At 36.1% G+C, this 15,692-nt stretch overlaps 1 protein-coding gene across 1 annotated transcript in view; it reads right to left on the reverse strand.

The window, feature by feature from the left end:
* yars1 (tyrosyl-tRNA synthetase 1) overlaps positions 1 to 15,692 on the reverse strand; it is a 239,454-nt gene that overhangs the window by 165,144 nt on the left and 58,618 nt on the right. The window lies entirely within an intron of this gene.

A 15,692-nucleotide genomic window follows, 5' to 3' on the forward strand; every position in this document is an offset into this window, starting at 1 on the left:
TTACAAAGACCCCCACCAGCCTATCCCCTTCACACACCCTCCCCCAGACTAACAACTGACATCTCCAAAGCCAACAAGCATGAGTGGGGGGAGTGTGTGAGTATGTGCCTTTATGCATTTATAGCATGGGGGTGTCATTTAACCCTTTACCGTGCAATTTGCCCTCCTTCATAGCAGGTGCGTGTGAGCTGTCTCCCCGATATAACGACACAACTGATGCTACTGGTCAAATGATCTGTATCTGGCTTGGAGTGTGTGAACAAAATGGCTATTGTTTGTACTCACCAGTCTATCCTGTCTCTTTGCACTCCTTCACCCCCTGCAGGTCAACACACACCCTAGCTTGTGCCACAACAATGTTACTGAAGCTTGGATGTAAAGTATTTGGTAGTATGTAGCACTTGACCTATTTTTGAGGTATGATCATATAGTGGTGCGTGGTACATTAGCTCATGTATCAAATGTGTATTTGCATTTAGCTCATATATGATTCATGGATTTTTCATTATCATCTCTGCAGTATGCCTCCAGAATGTGCTGGGAACATGCCAATTATTTACAGTGGCCTCCTGCAGTGCTATCATCTATCTTACTCATATCGAATGACTGCATGTTGTTAAATTTGACTTGTACTTTGATAATGAACATGACAATTTTGCGTCATCATTGATTTTGAACTTTGAATGATGTAGCACTATTTATTACTGTCAACAGCAATACCTGAGATTTGCAACTTATATAGTCTTGTATTATTAGTGTAGAGTTGATTAGGACACATGACAGTAGCAGAGGACTTGTTTGTGGCTAGGCAACAGGGTCTAAACATTTATGCACTTACAGTCTCCGGAGTTAAATAATGAGTATTTGATATACAAAGTATAATACATCAGAAGTATTAGTCCTTGTGTACAAAGAAAAGGGAAAAAGAACCCAAAACCAACATCACTATGTTCAGATGGTCCATAAAATACAAGGCATAAATATTCATTCTATCATTCTAAAAATTAGAACCCTGACATACAGTGACTAAAGTAACTGTTGGCCATCAAGTGACAGTTATCATTAGTAGTCGGTTGCTCATTGCCGATATTTTTCTGCTCTAACTAAGCATGTTCAATCAGCATTTGAGGCTGGCAGGAGAAAGCCTTTTCTGATCCAAGTAAATCAGTGCAGAAGAAAAACTGAAACAAGCAGAGCAATATTAAAACACTCTGATGACACACACACACCTACATTGGATATAATAGCAAACTGTAGGCAAATTATACTAGGATTACTTAATATTTCTACTCTCGGAAACGGCATATAACACTAAGTAGATACTAGTAAAAGAGTACTATTTAACTCATACGTAGGATTTTACAAAATATTTTTTTTTATATAGACAGAAAAGGGCATCAGTTGTTCAGCAGAACTAGATCCTAAACCTGATCCTGGTCATTTGGTTAGGACATTGCAACAAATGCGAGTATAAATCGTTTATGTTGTAAAACTTTGCTTACTCTTTGTTATTTTGTTTATTAGGTGCTGAACTTGAGAAGTTGAGAAGACCATTTTAATATATTAGCAGGAGTTCAAGGTTGAGTGGTGTTCAAATTTTTTTCATTTTATTTTATTTTATTTTATTTATCTATTTGTTTGTCTCAGCTCAGAAATAAATGCAGCATTATGCTACTTGTTTTTTTAACATATATTTTTGGGAAACCAAACTAAGTCAATTTAATTAGAAAATGTTAATAAATTGCAGGCATATATACAAAAGAGAACAACCCCACTCATAACTTGAATGATGTAGCTGAGGTTGAGAAACTATCAAAGTCAAAAAACATTTTGTCATGGTGAAAACATTTTCAAAAAACATAAACTATGCTGACGGTGCTAGGATTCATACTTCTGGGGCATTTCCTTGGTGTTTCAAGGGGTATAGTGGACAGAAAAAAGCCTTCCAGTTTAAGCCAATGATTTCCAGTTTAAATCTGACTACAGATGCATACAGTATCATTGCATTCCACACTTTTTGCAGTGTAATTAACTACAACATAAGACTCAATGCAATGCAAGTGACCTTCAATTGCTTGGTTTGCCATGGCTTGTATGGAAATGGAATAAATCATTTAGAATGAATCACTGAAATAATTAATAGAGAGGCTGAAAATGCCCCAAATTGTCAAAGAGGGTAACTGTCACAGACTGCACAGGGAGATGTGGATGACAAATGTTATGAATGTAGTTAATTATAGCATTATTTCCTGTTTTCCTGTTTCTTCTTATCTAACTATTAGATGTCATAAACAAATCTAATCATAGTGTGTTTTATTCTAAATGTTTAGCACTTCCAGTCATGTTATATTGGTGCTTTTGTTTTTGCTGGAGAATTAAGATATGCTTTCTAATGGGGAATTAACTTTTATTGTGTAAAAAAAATAAAAAAATAAATTCAGTTTCAGTTTCAACAAAAAATAAAAATACACATACCAAATCCAGGCTGTGTGTCCTATGGCCAATAGATGGAAAACCCCTTAAATGCCATATGCTGATGCATCTAATGAGATCAGACAGTCAAGAACCAGGCATATAAAGTAACCAACTTTTTAACATTTATAAATAGCATGAAATGTTTTAATTTTAGCAATTTTACCTGACCGTTCTTCATTCAAATGTATATGCTTTTTACTGTTTTTTGTTATTGTTCTTGAGACTACACAGATAGTGATAGGATTCTCAATCTTATTCTTCTCTCTAGCTAATCATATCAAATCCCATAAAAGCCCTATGTGGTGACAGTAAAACTGGTGCCTAGTGCTAAATAATCATGAAGGTCGTGGGAGGAGATGTGGAGTGCCTCAGGCTGCATTAACTTTAAAACACTACAAAATCTATGGCTGAACCTGCAAGAGCTTTTCAAAGTCAAGACCAAGCTAGGACAATAGTGTTCTCGTTTCATATTTGCTTTGCATTCTAAAGCAGTTGTGGAATAATTTGGGCTTCTAATTTGACAGGTACGATTGGGTTTTATGCTAAAAAGGTTCGCTCAAGTTATAAGGGACAGAAGCACTTAAAAATGGAAAAATGCTCACTTCTTTAGTTTTAAATGAGCTACTTCTTTACTCTTACTTGAGTATGGCTGTTGAATACTCTTTTCACCTCTGATTTAAGTAAAACTGAAAGACAACTCCACAAATAGATCAAGTAAACATGTGTGTTTTCCCTCTGACCGTTAGAGACAGAATAAATTTTATGCACCATGTAACATTATTTTCATCTGAACAGACTTTTAAAAGCCACTCACCTAAACACCAAATTAATGTTCTACTCCAATGCTTCTTGAAAATGTAAATTATTAACCCAGTGACCTAAATATTACCATGGCCAGTGAAACTGCAGAAGTGCTGCTATCTGAGAGTAGCCTTTTCAGTGAGTGACCTCAAAGTGAACCCGAGAAACAGCATGAAATTCTGCCACCTAGTCTCTTCTCAGCATTCAAGATATACTGGCTTTCCGTAAAGCTGGGCCAACTCTAGTTTGAATGATCATGATGATCTGGAAGATCTTGATAATCTGTCTGTTTGTAAGAGTGTGTGAGGGTGTACATAAGCACTAATAGAAGATGAGAGACACGTAAACCTTGTTATTTCTTGTTAATTCAATTCCATTTATAATTGAAAAGAGCTTTTCACAATAAATATAGTTGCAAAGCTGCTTTGATAAATGTTTATGTAAATGAAGGCTTTTATTTAGATTCAGTGTGGACCTCGTCCCTTTCTGTGTGGCACTGAACAGTGGGATTATAAATCACAGTTTAACAGTTGTATATTACTGAGTGTGTGGAATGCCTGTCCACTATGAGCATCACAGACTTTATGAATACAGCAGCATTTTGTAAATACTTATTAATGCTTGATAAGGGAGCAACAAAATTAAATGAATGGTAGGTATGGTAACATGAAGGTTGGAATTAATTTCACCCTTAAGGACTGCAAAAGTTAACCATGTAAGTAAGCAAATCCATCAAGTAGTAGAGATAGTATATTCATTAATGATAATGCAAAACTGCATTGTGTGTTTAACTAATAGTTCGACATTGTATTAAGAAAGTGATAAGTAATCTGGCTTTTTTGTTTAAATATATATTTTAGGGATGTTTAAACCAGAGCCATTCATAATTTATGTTTTAGCCATTATTTGATTAGGAAATTAATCCAAATATGTGTGTAACATAGATGTGTGTATGTCTTTCATCTTTTCCTGGAAAAAAAAGTGTGAAATAAGCAAAAAAAAAAAAAAAAGAAGAATAAGAAGCAGTAACAGCGTGTGAGGCAATCTGCAACACAAAATTCACCCCCACTTACACCTACTCTATTACTTCTGCAGCTGTGCAGTTGGAGAAAGCTCTGCAGAACTCGAGGTGTTTCTCAGATTGATTATGGTTTGAATTCTAATTTAAAATTGACTGCTTACGATGAAGACTTTAGTCATCCCTGTGAACACACTCCCATGCTCATTGTGTATTATACTGTAGCGGTTGCAGAGGAGTTTGTCTCTGCATATGCCCTGGCTTGGTATATTTTTGTGCCATTTTTTAACCAACTTCTTCTAAATCAAGGAAAACTCAATAAAAATATGCTGATTGATTCTCATATTTTCTTTTCTGTCACTGATGTACTCAGTTCTGGACTGACACGATGTGCCTCAAAATAACCTAGTGTAACATTCTATAATGTGCCATCATCCCACACAGATCATCTCCCTCTCTCTCTCTCTCTCTCTCTTTCTGTTCTTCTCTCTTTCTTCCTTTTACCTCTCTCCTCCTCCCACGCACTTGCTCAGTTCACCCCAGTAGCCTATTTTTGGCCCTTCATTCGCAGCCTCAAAGAAGCTGCGTTACTCACCATCTCTTGCCTCCTCCAGTTCTTCTACACACCCCTGCAATACATTTGCAGATAGTATAGTCCAACTGCACACTGTCTCGCCCCCGCTCACTGCTCTCACTCTCTCCTTATAAGGGCAAAATGCATTGAGAAAGACAGGGAACAGGGGCTGTACCAGCTCACACACGCAGGTAGGGGGGCAACAGCTCTGTCAAGTACAGAGAAAGAGGGGACAAGAGAGAAAGAGAAAGCTGGTCCTGAAAGGACAGCACCCAGAGATTCCCACTGCAAAGTGAAAGATAATGATGATCTGTGCAGTGAGGAGCAAGTGGGATTAAAATTTAGGTACACGTTGGATTATGCACATAGTGATGCGTACGATGCAAATAAGATGTTTCTATTTACACTATAAAAATTTATATATATATATATATATATATATATATATATATATATATATATATATATATATATATATATATATATATATATACATAATTAATTGCACCACTACAAAGCTCTAAAGTCAATAAGAGTGCACATGGATAGGCCTTTGTTCCCACCACTAGGAGTACAAACTGAATTAAAAATAATGAGTGAACATTGCCTGCAGCTGGTTTGTAGTAACCTACATACCCACAGAGGTATTGTTGTACAGTTTTCACCTAACCTAGCCCTGCATGCATACATGTACACGCGCACAGGCATTAATTGGTTTGAACTTGAAACACACTATATGCAAATTATTATATGCTAGTATATGCTAAAGATGAAAATGCAAAGCTAGCCTCAGGTGAGTAAATATGTAGCAATTGCCAGGATTAAGAGCCAGGACTACACTTCCCATTAGCCACTGCATTCGTATATGCCATTTCATGCTCTCTGATCTCACCCAAATCAGATTGTTCTATAATTGGCACATGTATATAAGTCTCACCATTTACAGCACTCTTTGTCTCACATCTGTCTTTCAATGGTTGTTATTTTTGGTCATCTTTGTTTCTTGTTCACACATTTAGGCTAAGTTTGTTTTTCATGTGTTTTCATGTTTCTTCATATTTTATGTTTTGTTATCTGCACTTGCATACACCTCCACTCATATAACATGACAGCAATAGTTTAACATTTTGCTAGCATTTGCTTTAGTACTATTTGCAGTACACAATACAGGCAATGTGTACTGGAAGAGGAAAAAGAACAATGTTAGAAATTTAAATATGACAGGCAAACTTACAATTCTGCCCCAACCACACTAAGGAAAGCGGCAAGGAGGACATGCTTCTAATTAGCGTATCATACACAACATAGCATCTGTTCATTTTAAGATAAAAAGCAAAGCTGTAGAGGTAACTTAAAATCAACATTAAACATCATTATTCAACAGAGATAATTCATTTACTGTTTTACAATTGCACATTGGGGCTACTTTAATAAATCAATCATGTAACCAATGTCATGCTTTAATTGTGTATAAGTATATGTAGTGTTTGTGTGTTTGCATTAAGTTTTTTATTACACAGGTGAATCGCTGGAACAATGCCACTATAACTTATTCTGCTTTGGCTCTGACCACTTTAAATCAAATTTCACTGCACAACACAGGCTTGGCATACACTACACAAACAGCTATTACAGAGGATAATAAGAGGAACATGGCACAGTGCGATACAGTACATGTTCCATATTAATGAACATCAATTGCTGCCCTCACACAAGAAACTCACACAAGTGTGAGTTTCCCAAAAAAATCTTTAGTTGTTGAATTCTCAATTCTGATTGATCATTTGTTAATTTTCTATAACAGCATGGCTTTTATAGAAAATCTGCAAGGTGTTCATCTGCAAGGCAGATGACAGTTTTAAAATGAATATCCTAATTTCTATAGCAACTCCACTGGAACTTAAATGGTGGACAGTTAAATTAATTTATTATTCCAAAGTTATTTATATATAAAATCACAGATATGGGAGAGGAGATTTATTCAGCATTAATGAAGGAGTCCTCGGTGTAACAGAGATTTTGTAACATAGCTAAAGTTGTAACAGTTTCAGTATAAATCTTCAGTTTAAAGGATATTTGTATTTTGTACTGGAAGCTGTATTTCTTTGTTATATTAACTTCAAAGAGGCATAAGAGAAGTTGGTGAGAAAAAAGACTGTAGATGTGATAATGCAGGACAAAACAGGACCTAACTTGTTCCACACCTTTTTTAAAAAACTGAATGTTACTATAAATGGATACATTTTTTGAATCCAATTATAGTTACATGTAAATGCTAGTGTTGTATAGTGGTAAACGAACAATGCAACACTGTGGAACCTTCTTTTTTTTTTTTATAATCTGCACTGCTACTATTATTTATTATGCAAATTTTGCTTTAGAAATAAGCAGTTGCTTTCATGTTTGGTTAATATGTAAAAGCAATCCTGTTGCACAGCTGGTGATTCCGGGGGGGAAAATGTCAGTAACACTGTGTGTGTTTATGTTTATAAATAGGATATCAAAACTGGACAATTTGTAAGTTAAGTAGTGCTTGTCCGTATTCAAACATATCTGTTTTGGTGGTAAAACTGCCACCAGTAAGAGCAATCACAATGGAAACAAATATGTACACTATGTTCTTATCTAAAACAAATCATTTTGTCATTTGTTAGTGTCACGCTTTGATCAAGAGTCGGAAACCAGAATACGAATAGGACGTTTATTAGCCTTGGGAAACATCAGCAGCAGCATGTACTGGAAAATGGGTATATTCCGAAACACAGGTAGTCCAGGGATGATCACCAGAATGAACCGTAGATCGGAAAGTGAGTGAGTGCAAAACGGGGGCCTTATAAAGGGAGGGTGTAGATTGGAGACAGGTGAAGGTGATTAGTATGAAGGCGAGGCCCTGCGAGTGTGCTGAGTGCCGAGGGGGGGCGTGGCCGGTGGTTCCCTAACAGTTAGAAGGCTCCATGCATGTTATATTATTTATTATCACAGCTATCTATTATCAAGTCAAGTCAAGAAGCTCTAAGTTGAAATGACATAGTCTGCCCAAAGTTTTTTAATAAAAGATAAAAGCCCGTCCAGTAGCACATGAACACATATCATTCTCTCTTGTATGTGTGCTTCAAAACCTCCTAAACCTGTTTGTTTACACACTCATTCATACCTTTCACATGGAAGTATAAAAGCCTGTGCTGTGTCAAATAATTTCTAACAGTGAAAGGTTATATTACTCTTTCTGATCATTTTAGAAGGTTAGTGTGTGATATTCGTGATTTCTTTCTGATTCAGATCTCTCTCACCACAAAATTCATAGAGGTATAGACGAAAGTACAGTGTACAAATATGAAATATATGGGCCGTAATCAGTGTTACTTCTGATAAAGATGTGAGTAACTGTGTAATGTTATACCAAATCCTACTCATTAGGCAGCTCTTGTCTATTACATGACAGCTACCAGCCAGGTATCATGTAATTCCTCAGAGGCCTGTGAAGTCAGCTGATCACATGGTTTAAAAACTGCTGCTCATACAATTTTTCATAAAATGGGGCGTCATCCCTCGCTTGGAGAAAATCGCTATTCACTCACTACTGATTGATATGTGTTAAGATTAGAAGTTTGGGATTAGAATAGTGGAGACAGCCTTGGTTTATGTCTCCATTCACATATTCTTATTTTTGTCATTCATTCATCATCATTAATCGCTTTACACTAGTCCATTATACGGCACCATGCACACTTGTACATTCAAATGCATGCGTTGATTTTGGACATTGGGAAGAGTATAGGGAAAACATGTGAAAGGCTACACAGACTGTAACCTGAGCTTTCAGGATTTAATTATGGCCCAGATCTGATTACTTTCATCTGGACACAATTTATCCACATGAAATTGTGTAAACTTGTCTTTAGGGATAGCAGGACTTTAACAGGGAAACAGGACAGAAAACATATACAGTGAGGAAAATAAGTATTTGAACACCCTGCTATTTTGCAAGTTCTCCCACTTAGAAATCATGGAGGGGTCTGAAATTGTCATCGTAGGTGCATGTCCACTGTGAGAGACATAATCTAAAAAAAAAAATCCAGAAATCACAATGTATGATTTTTTTAACTATTTATTTGTATGATACAGCTGCAAATAAGTATTTGAACACCTGAGAAAGTCAATGTTAATATTTGGTACAGTAGCCTTTGTTTGCAATTACAGAGGTCAAATGTTTCCTGTAGTTTTTCACCAGGTTTGCACACACTGCAGGAGGGATTTTGGCCCACTTCTTCACACAGATCTTCTCTAGAGCAGTCAGGTTTCTGGCCTGTCGCTGAGAAACAGAGTTTGAGCTCCCTCTAAAGATTCTCTATTGGGTTTAGGTCTGGAGACTGGCTAGGCCATGCCAGAACCTTGATATGCTTCTTACAGAGCCACTCCTTGATTATCCTGGCTGTGTGCTTCGGGTCATTATCATGTTGGAAGACCCAGCCTTGACCCATCTTCAATGCTCTAACTGAGGGAAGGAGGTTGTTCCCCAAAATCTCGCAATACATGGCCCCGGTCATCCTCTTCTTAATACAGTGCAGTCGCCCTGTCCCATGTGCAGAAAAACACCCCATGGGTGGTGATGCTACCACCCCATGCTTCACAGTAGGGATGGTGTTCTTGGGATGGTACTCATCATTCTTCTTCCTCCAAACACGTTTAGTGGAATTATGACCCAAAAGTTCTATTTTGGTCTCATCTGACCACATGACTTTCTCCCATGACTCTTCTGGATCATCCAAATGGTCATTGGCAAACTTAAGACATGCGTGGACATGTGCTGGTTTAAGCAGGGGAACCTTCCGTGCCATGCATGATTTCAAACCATGACGTCTTAGTGTATTACCAACAGTAACCTTGGAAATGGTTAGGTCATCTTTTTAGGTCATTGACCAGCTCCTCCCGTGTAGTTCTGGGCTGATTTCTCACCTTCCTTAGGATAATTGAGACCCCACGAGGTGAGATCTTGCATGGAGCCCCAGTCCGAGGGAGATTGACAGTCATGTTTAGCTTCTTCCATTTTCTAATGATTGCTCCAACAGTGGACCTTTTTTCACCAAGCTGCTTGGCAATTTCCCCATAGCCCTTTCCAGCCTTGTGAAGGTGTACAATTTTGTCTCTAGTGTCTTTGGAAAGCTCTTTGGTATTTGGCCATGTTAGTAGTTGGATTCTTACTGATTGTATGGGGTGGACAGGTGTCTTTATGCAGCTAACGACCTCAAACAGGTGCATCTAATTTAGTATAATAAATGTAGTGGAGGTGGACATTTTAAAGGCAGACTAACAGGTCTTTGAGGGTCAGAATTCTAGCTGATAGACAGGTGTTCAAATACTTATTTGCAGCTGTATCATACAAATAAATAGTTAAAAATGAAGTTAAGAATGAATGGTGATTTCTGGATTTTTTTTTTTTATTATGTCTCTCACAGTGGACATGCACCTACGATGACAATTTCAGACCCCTCCATGATTTCTAAGTTGGAGAACTTGCAAAATAGCAGGGTGTTCAAATACTTATTTTCCTCACTGTATTTTCAGTGTAATTTACAGGTCAGCCATATTTTTCCTGGAATTATCTTCTACTTAAAATCTATTTATTAAATAAGCCAAGTAGAGTTGCTCGATGCTCATGGTCATATAACAAATATCCAAGGAAATTTTATGGTAATTGGAGAGTTAATACTGTTAAATTTTTCATAATGCTATTTGTAGGAAATGTAATAAAAACTTACCATATCCTCTGTAGTTATTTACATTTTGTTCAAGGTGTACAAGATCAGGATTTGTTTTGGATTTCTCAATATATGCCTGATCAAACACACAAACCCACAACTCCACTACCAACAAAGAAAGCTAGAGAGAGGGAGTCTGTGCAGTCTCTGTTTGGAATGTAATAAAGGTAGGCACTGAAATAGAGTCATTACTATTCTGAGCCACATTATGTTTGGGGTGTGTAAGTGGGCATGTGAGTTGTCTGGCTGTATGTGGTGGCGTATTTTATGATTGTGTGTGGTGAAACAGTCCTGGCACACACTTACAAGACAGCAGCTGCTCCAAAGCAGTATACTCCATATGGACCAGTAGCTAATTCTCAGGCACTCCAATAATATTTTTTTTTTCTGTAGTGCAACACTTTTATTTAAGCATGTAAGTTAACACTCTTCTCTGAAAATAATCAGTTTACTTAGATTTTTCTAATAATATCAAAGAAGAGTATTGAGAAACAAATAGCCTGCTGATTTTATAATAAAAAATGTTGATCCGTAATGCTACTAAAAAATATTTGTCATTCGGTTGAGTTGTGGTTAAAGTGCTTTTACCTTGTGACACCTATTTAACAATATCATGTATGTTATAATTAAACACATTTCAATTTATGATTTGATCTGTGACTATGCACAAGAGGGACAAATGTGAAAATGGTTATTTAGAATAGTGGGAATGTTATATATGGGACTGCAGAAAGCCTGAGAGTAGCCCTAAATAAAATTTTTATGCCTCAATTGTTTGTCTGCTGCTTTGTAAAGACAAACACCTTCTCCTATATACACACATACTACTATGGACACAGCTATGCCACAAACACTTCAAGCTTTATTTTCCATTTATCATTGTAAGATTCATAGCAGTATGTGATATGATCCTGCATGATGCTTTATATATATATATATATATATATATATATATATATATATATATATATATATATATATATATATATATATATATATATATATAAAATTATATAATTATTATTTTTTTTTTTTCTATAAAAAACACAGTTATAACAAAGTTTAAGTAAAAATGTGTGTAAAATACCATGGCTAGGTGGTTTAGAAGGATATCTGGGATAAATGAAAGGCATAACGGATTATTTGGCATATCTGAACTTGTTAACTTGTTAACTTGTTAACCATGAATATTTTTTAAATATTTTTACTCGCCCACTTTTTGGGGTGTGTTTTTTGAGTGTGCATGCTACTGAAATGATTGCTATTCACAAAATGTTTTATTCATTAATGGCCTTTTGTGTAAAAATCTTACAATCTATGTACACAGCAACTGGCATGGCAAGACATTGGTTTCCACGGCTTCCTCCTTGAGAAGATCTACACTGGATGGAGACATTTCTGCCAGGTCACCTATGTCTGTTGGTTTAGCCCCTATGAACTGATTCTGACTTAGCAGTTCATGAAACACTCAAACACAATTGTCCTTCAATTTCTTTTCCTAAGAGGACTAAAATAGATAAACTAAAATGGATGTCATTTTTTTTGTTAGTGATTACTGAAAAAGTAGGAGAACCAACTAGCAGTCTATTTTGTAAATTAATCAGTTGACCATTTAGTTTTGTATGAAGGCTGTCCATATTGTACCCTAGAGTGATATTTAGACCAGATGGCAGCCATTGGATTCTCAGACTAATTGTTCATCTGTCACAAAGTAAAGACATAAGGTTAACCCTTGTTGAAACAAAGGCTGACCAAAAGGGTAGTAAACAGCACTGCCATGGACTATAGACAGAATGATCCCCTAGCCCCTACCATGACCCTACAAAGTGCATCTCCTCCTCATGAGAATGAATTAGGGATAAATAATGTAAGCCACATTTTAAAAACTTGAGGTTCTACAAATATATCATCAACTCTGTCTCAGTGTCCCAGGTTTTACAACCATATCTGAACACCCTTTCAGTTGGTCCTAATTTGTTGGTTTTTCATGGTTCCTCCAGGTGAGGGGTAAAATACAATTTTGGGCATGCTGATCAAGCAAGAACCTGACAAGAATGTTTTAGGGAAAGATTAAAAATTTTTTATAATGCCTGCAAAATAATGGTGTCTATCATGTAAAAATATCATCTACAAATATAAAAAAAAAAAAGGTATATTCAAGTGTGCCATATGCATATACATTGTTAATAGTGGACCAGTGGGAAGAAGAATCTATACAGTTGAACCTTATTAAGCAATTGTCTTCAAATCACAATTTATTCCCCATTCACATTATGTATTAAATTTAGTTTTTAAAGTTTTTTTTTCCCAGAAAGTAAAACAAGGGGTATATGATGACAGAAAAACAAGCAAATGTTAGATAATAAGATTCAATTAGAACAGCCCACTGTAAAACAATGCAATTTGTTGTCTAAACATTTTTTAGGTTGGAAGGAGAAGAATAAAATGACGATGATGCGCATGGAGGTAAACTCAAAGTAGCACCTGTAGATCCATATAGGTTTAATAGGTTCAAATATTCTAATAATCGAATATTCTAATAATAGTTGATTCAAGCCCTGAGTCTCCTGGCAATGGGAGAATCCAATAGTCTTGTGTGTACTCTGTGTATGAATCTTTACCATTCTCTATAGTATTAGCACATGAATTTACTGCTCTGTCATATTAATATAACTTTATAAAAGACGTCTCAGTTTTCCTAGTTTAAACTGTATAAAGAATACCCAAACTGTGCATATTTTCATATCAAGGTGAAAGCAGATGAGCAAAAGGAGAGGTAAGACAGCAAACAGATGACCAAAGAATACTCTTTGACTAAGTTGATCCTCAGGGCATGTCCTTTTGAATTAGAGTTTTTATACAAATAAAAAAAAAAATGCTAACGAGGATGAATTAAGACACACGCTTTCCACAATACACAGAGCTAAATTTGCAGCCAGCTTTTGACAGATAGTGTCTGAATGTTAAGCCACACACATACATACACCCTGCTTCTCTGCAGGAGGTTGGCAGCCTTCCTCTGGTGTGCCTGTATGTCTGAAAAAAAAGGGAAAAGGTTATGGTTGCCAGCTTCCCCTCCCCCAAACATGGCAGTAGCCACTGCTCTTCATTTCCCCTCTCATCTCCATGTGGCACACTTAGTCCATCCTCCCTCTTGCTCAAATAAAAAAAAAAAAAAAAAAAAAAAAAAAAAAAAAAAAAAAAAAAAACACATCCCATAGTGTCTTCACCAAGAGATCCATGCTCCCTTTCTGTCATACTCTTGTTCTGTCTACTTGCATGCAGATGTCCCTATTCAATTAGTCAAGTTTAAATTTGCTCCCTACCCTACAGCTGAGTTTCAGCAGGCCAGACAGCACAACAAAAAGCCCTCAAGAAACACACACACTGCTGGACACAGTTCGGTTCAACAGATGCAGCTGGATGATTTGCCAGCATTGTACCACAAAGTGATAGATAAATCTAAATCATTTTCTTTTTTCCCCACAATTATTAATACTGATTATTGCCAAATGTAATTTATTTGTTTAAACAATGATCCTGTATGCTTGGTTGTTATAGTAACAACACAATGACAAGTAGTCAAGGATACTCGGTCATATTATAATCATAGCTTCTTAGCAAAACCAACATGAAAACAACAGGAGCAGTAGATTTCACAAATCTAAAGTGGCAACTTTATACATTCTGCTCAACAGTGACAGCAGGTTAAGCGGTTAACGTATGTCATGTTGGTTGTTGCTGTCACTGTGGTTAATACAGTCCCACTTGTGGCCTTGTTCATGACGTTTTTTTTTTGTTTTTTTTTATAATGTTTTACAAAGACCAGGGGAAAAAAAAATCTTCAGCTCTTCCAGTGGTTTATGAGTTCATCTGGTATGAATAAGAATAAATACAAATTGAGAGAAAAATAAGCTAATTAAGTATACATCTGTCTCTGATTAGAATTTGAAACAGTAGGATGCTCAGATTCTTGAATAGAAACATCAGTAACAAGAAATAATACATCTCTACACACAAATAGGGGCAATTTAGGGTTTTACAAGGTATCTTTAAGGATCTTTAAGACTTAACAATTAGTTCTGGATTTGACCTTATTTTTCATACACAATAGCACCGTTGAAGAAAAAAAAGAAAGAGCAAACTCTGCTCTCTACCACTCTCTAGTGTCCTCAGTACTTACTACCTTTTCTGTTACATATTCATAGTATTGGCTGTGCATGGACTATATATACACAGTACTATGTATATATATATATATATATATATATATATATATATATATATATATATATATATATATATATATATATGAGAGAGAGAGAGAGAGAGAGAGAGAGAGAGAGAGAGAGAGAGAACAAGCAATAATTAGGATATGATCTAATATCCTTGACTACTAGGCATTGCATTGTACTATAATATACCAGCATACATGATCATAGTTTGGTCAAATAAATGATATATATTTTTTATCTATCTTTTTGTGGTACATCCTTCAAAGTACAAAGTATTGTTCAAATCACATACTTTATATTTTACATGGTGTTGACATATGGAACTGAAGCCATATTGGTCCATTAGGTCAATTGACTGTTTGCATTGGGGAAATGGTGGCTCAGTGGTTAAGGTGTTGGTTTACTGATTAGCAGGTCCCCACAAGGTCAGGGTTTCATGAACTGGCAACACAAAGGTACTGTCCCTGAGTTTTCCACAAGACTCCTTAATCCTCTGTGCTGAATTGGCACTGTACTCACTACTCAATTGAGATTTGATATATGTACTTTGTATCCCACTATATGTTTATATCTAACATTAGCTTCAATTTAATTACTTTGTCTTTTTTCAAAGACTTGTTTGGCCTATGTTTAATTTGAGTTAAGTACTGTTCAAATCACAAACTCTACATTTTACATGGTGTTGAAGTATGGAACGGAAGCCATGTTGGTCCATTAGGTCTATTGACTGTTTGCACAGAAGGGAAGCATTAGTTTAGTATTTAAGGTGTTGGTTTACCAATCTATCAAGTCCCCCCAAAGGTTGGGGATTCAAGCCCTGGCATCACCAA

This window comes from Silurus aristotelis (assembly GCF_946808225.1).
Source record: "Silurus aristotelis genome assembly, chromosome: 21".
NCBI classification, from domain to species: Eukaryota; Metazoa; Chordata; class Actinopteri; order Siluriformes; family Siluridae; genus Silurus; species Silurus aristotelis.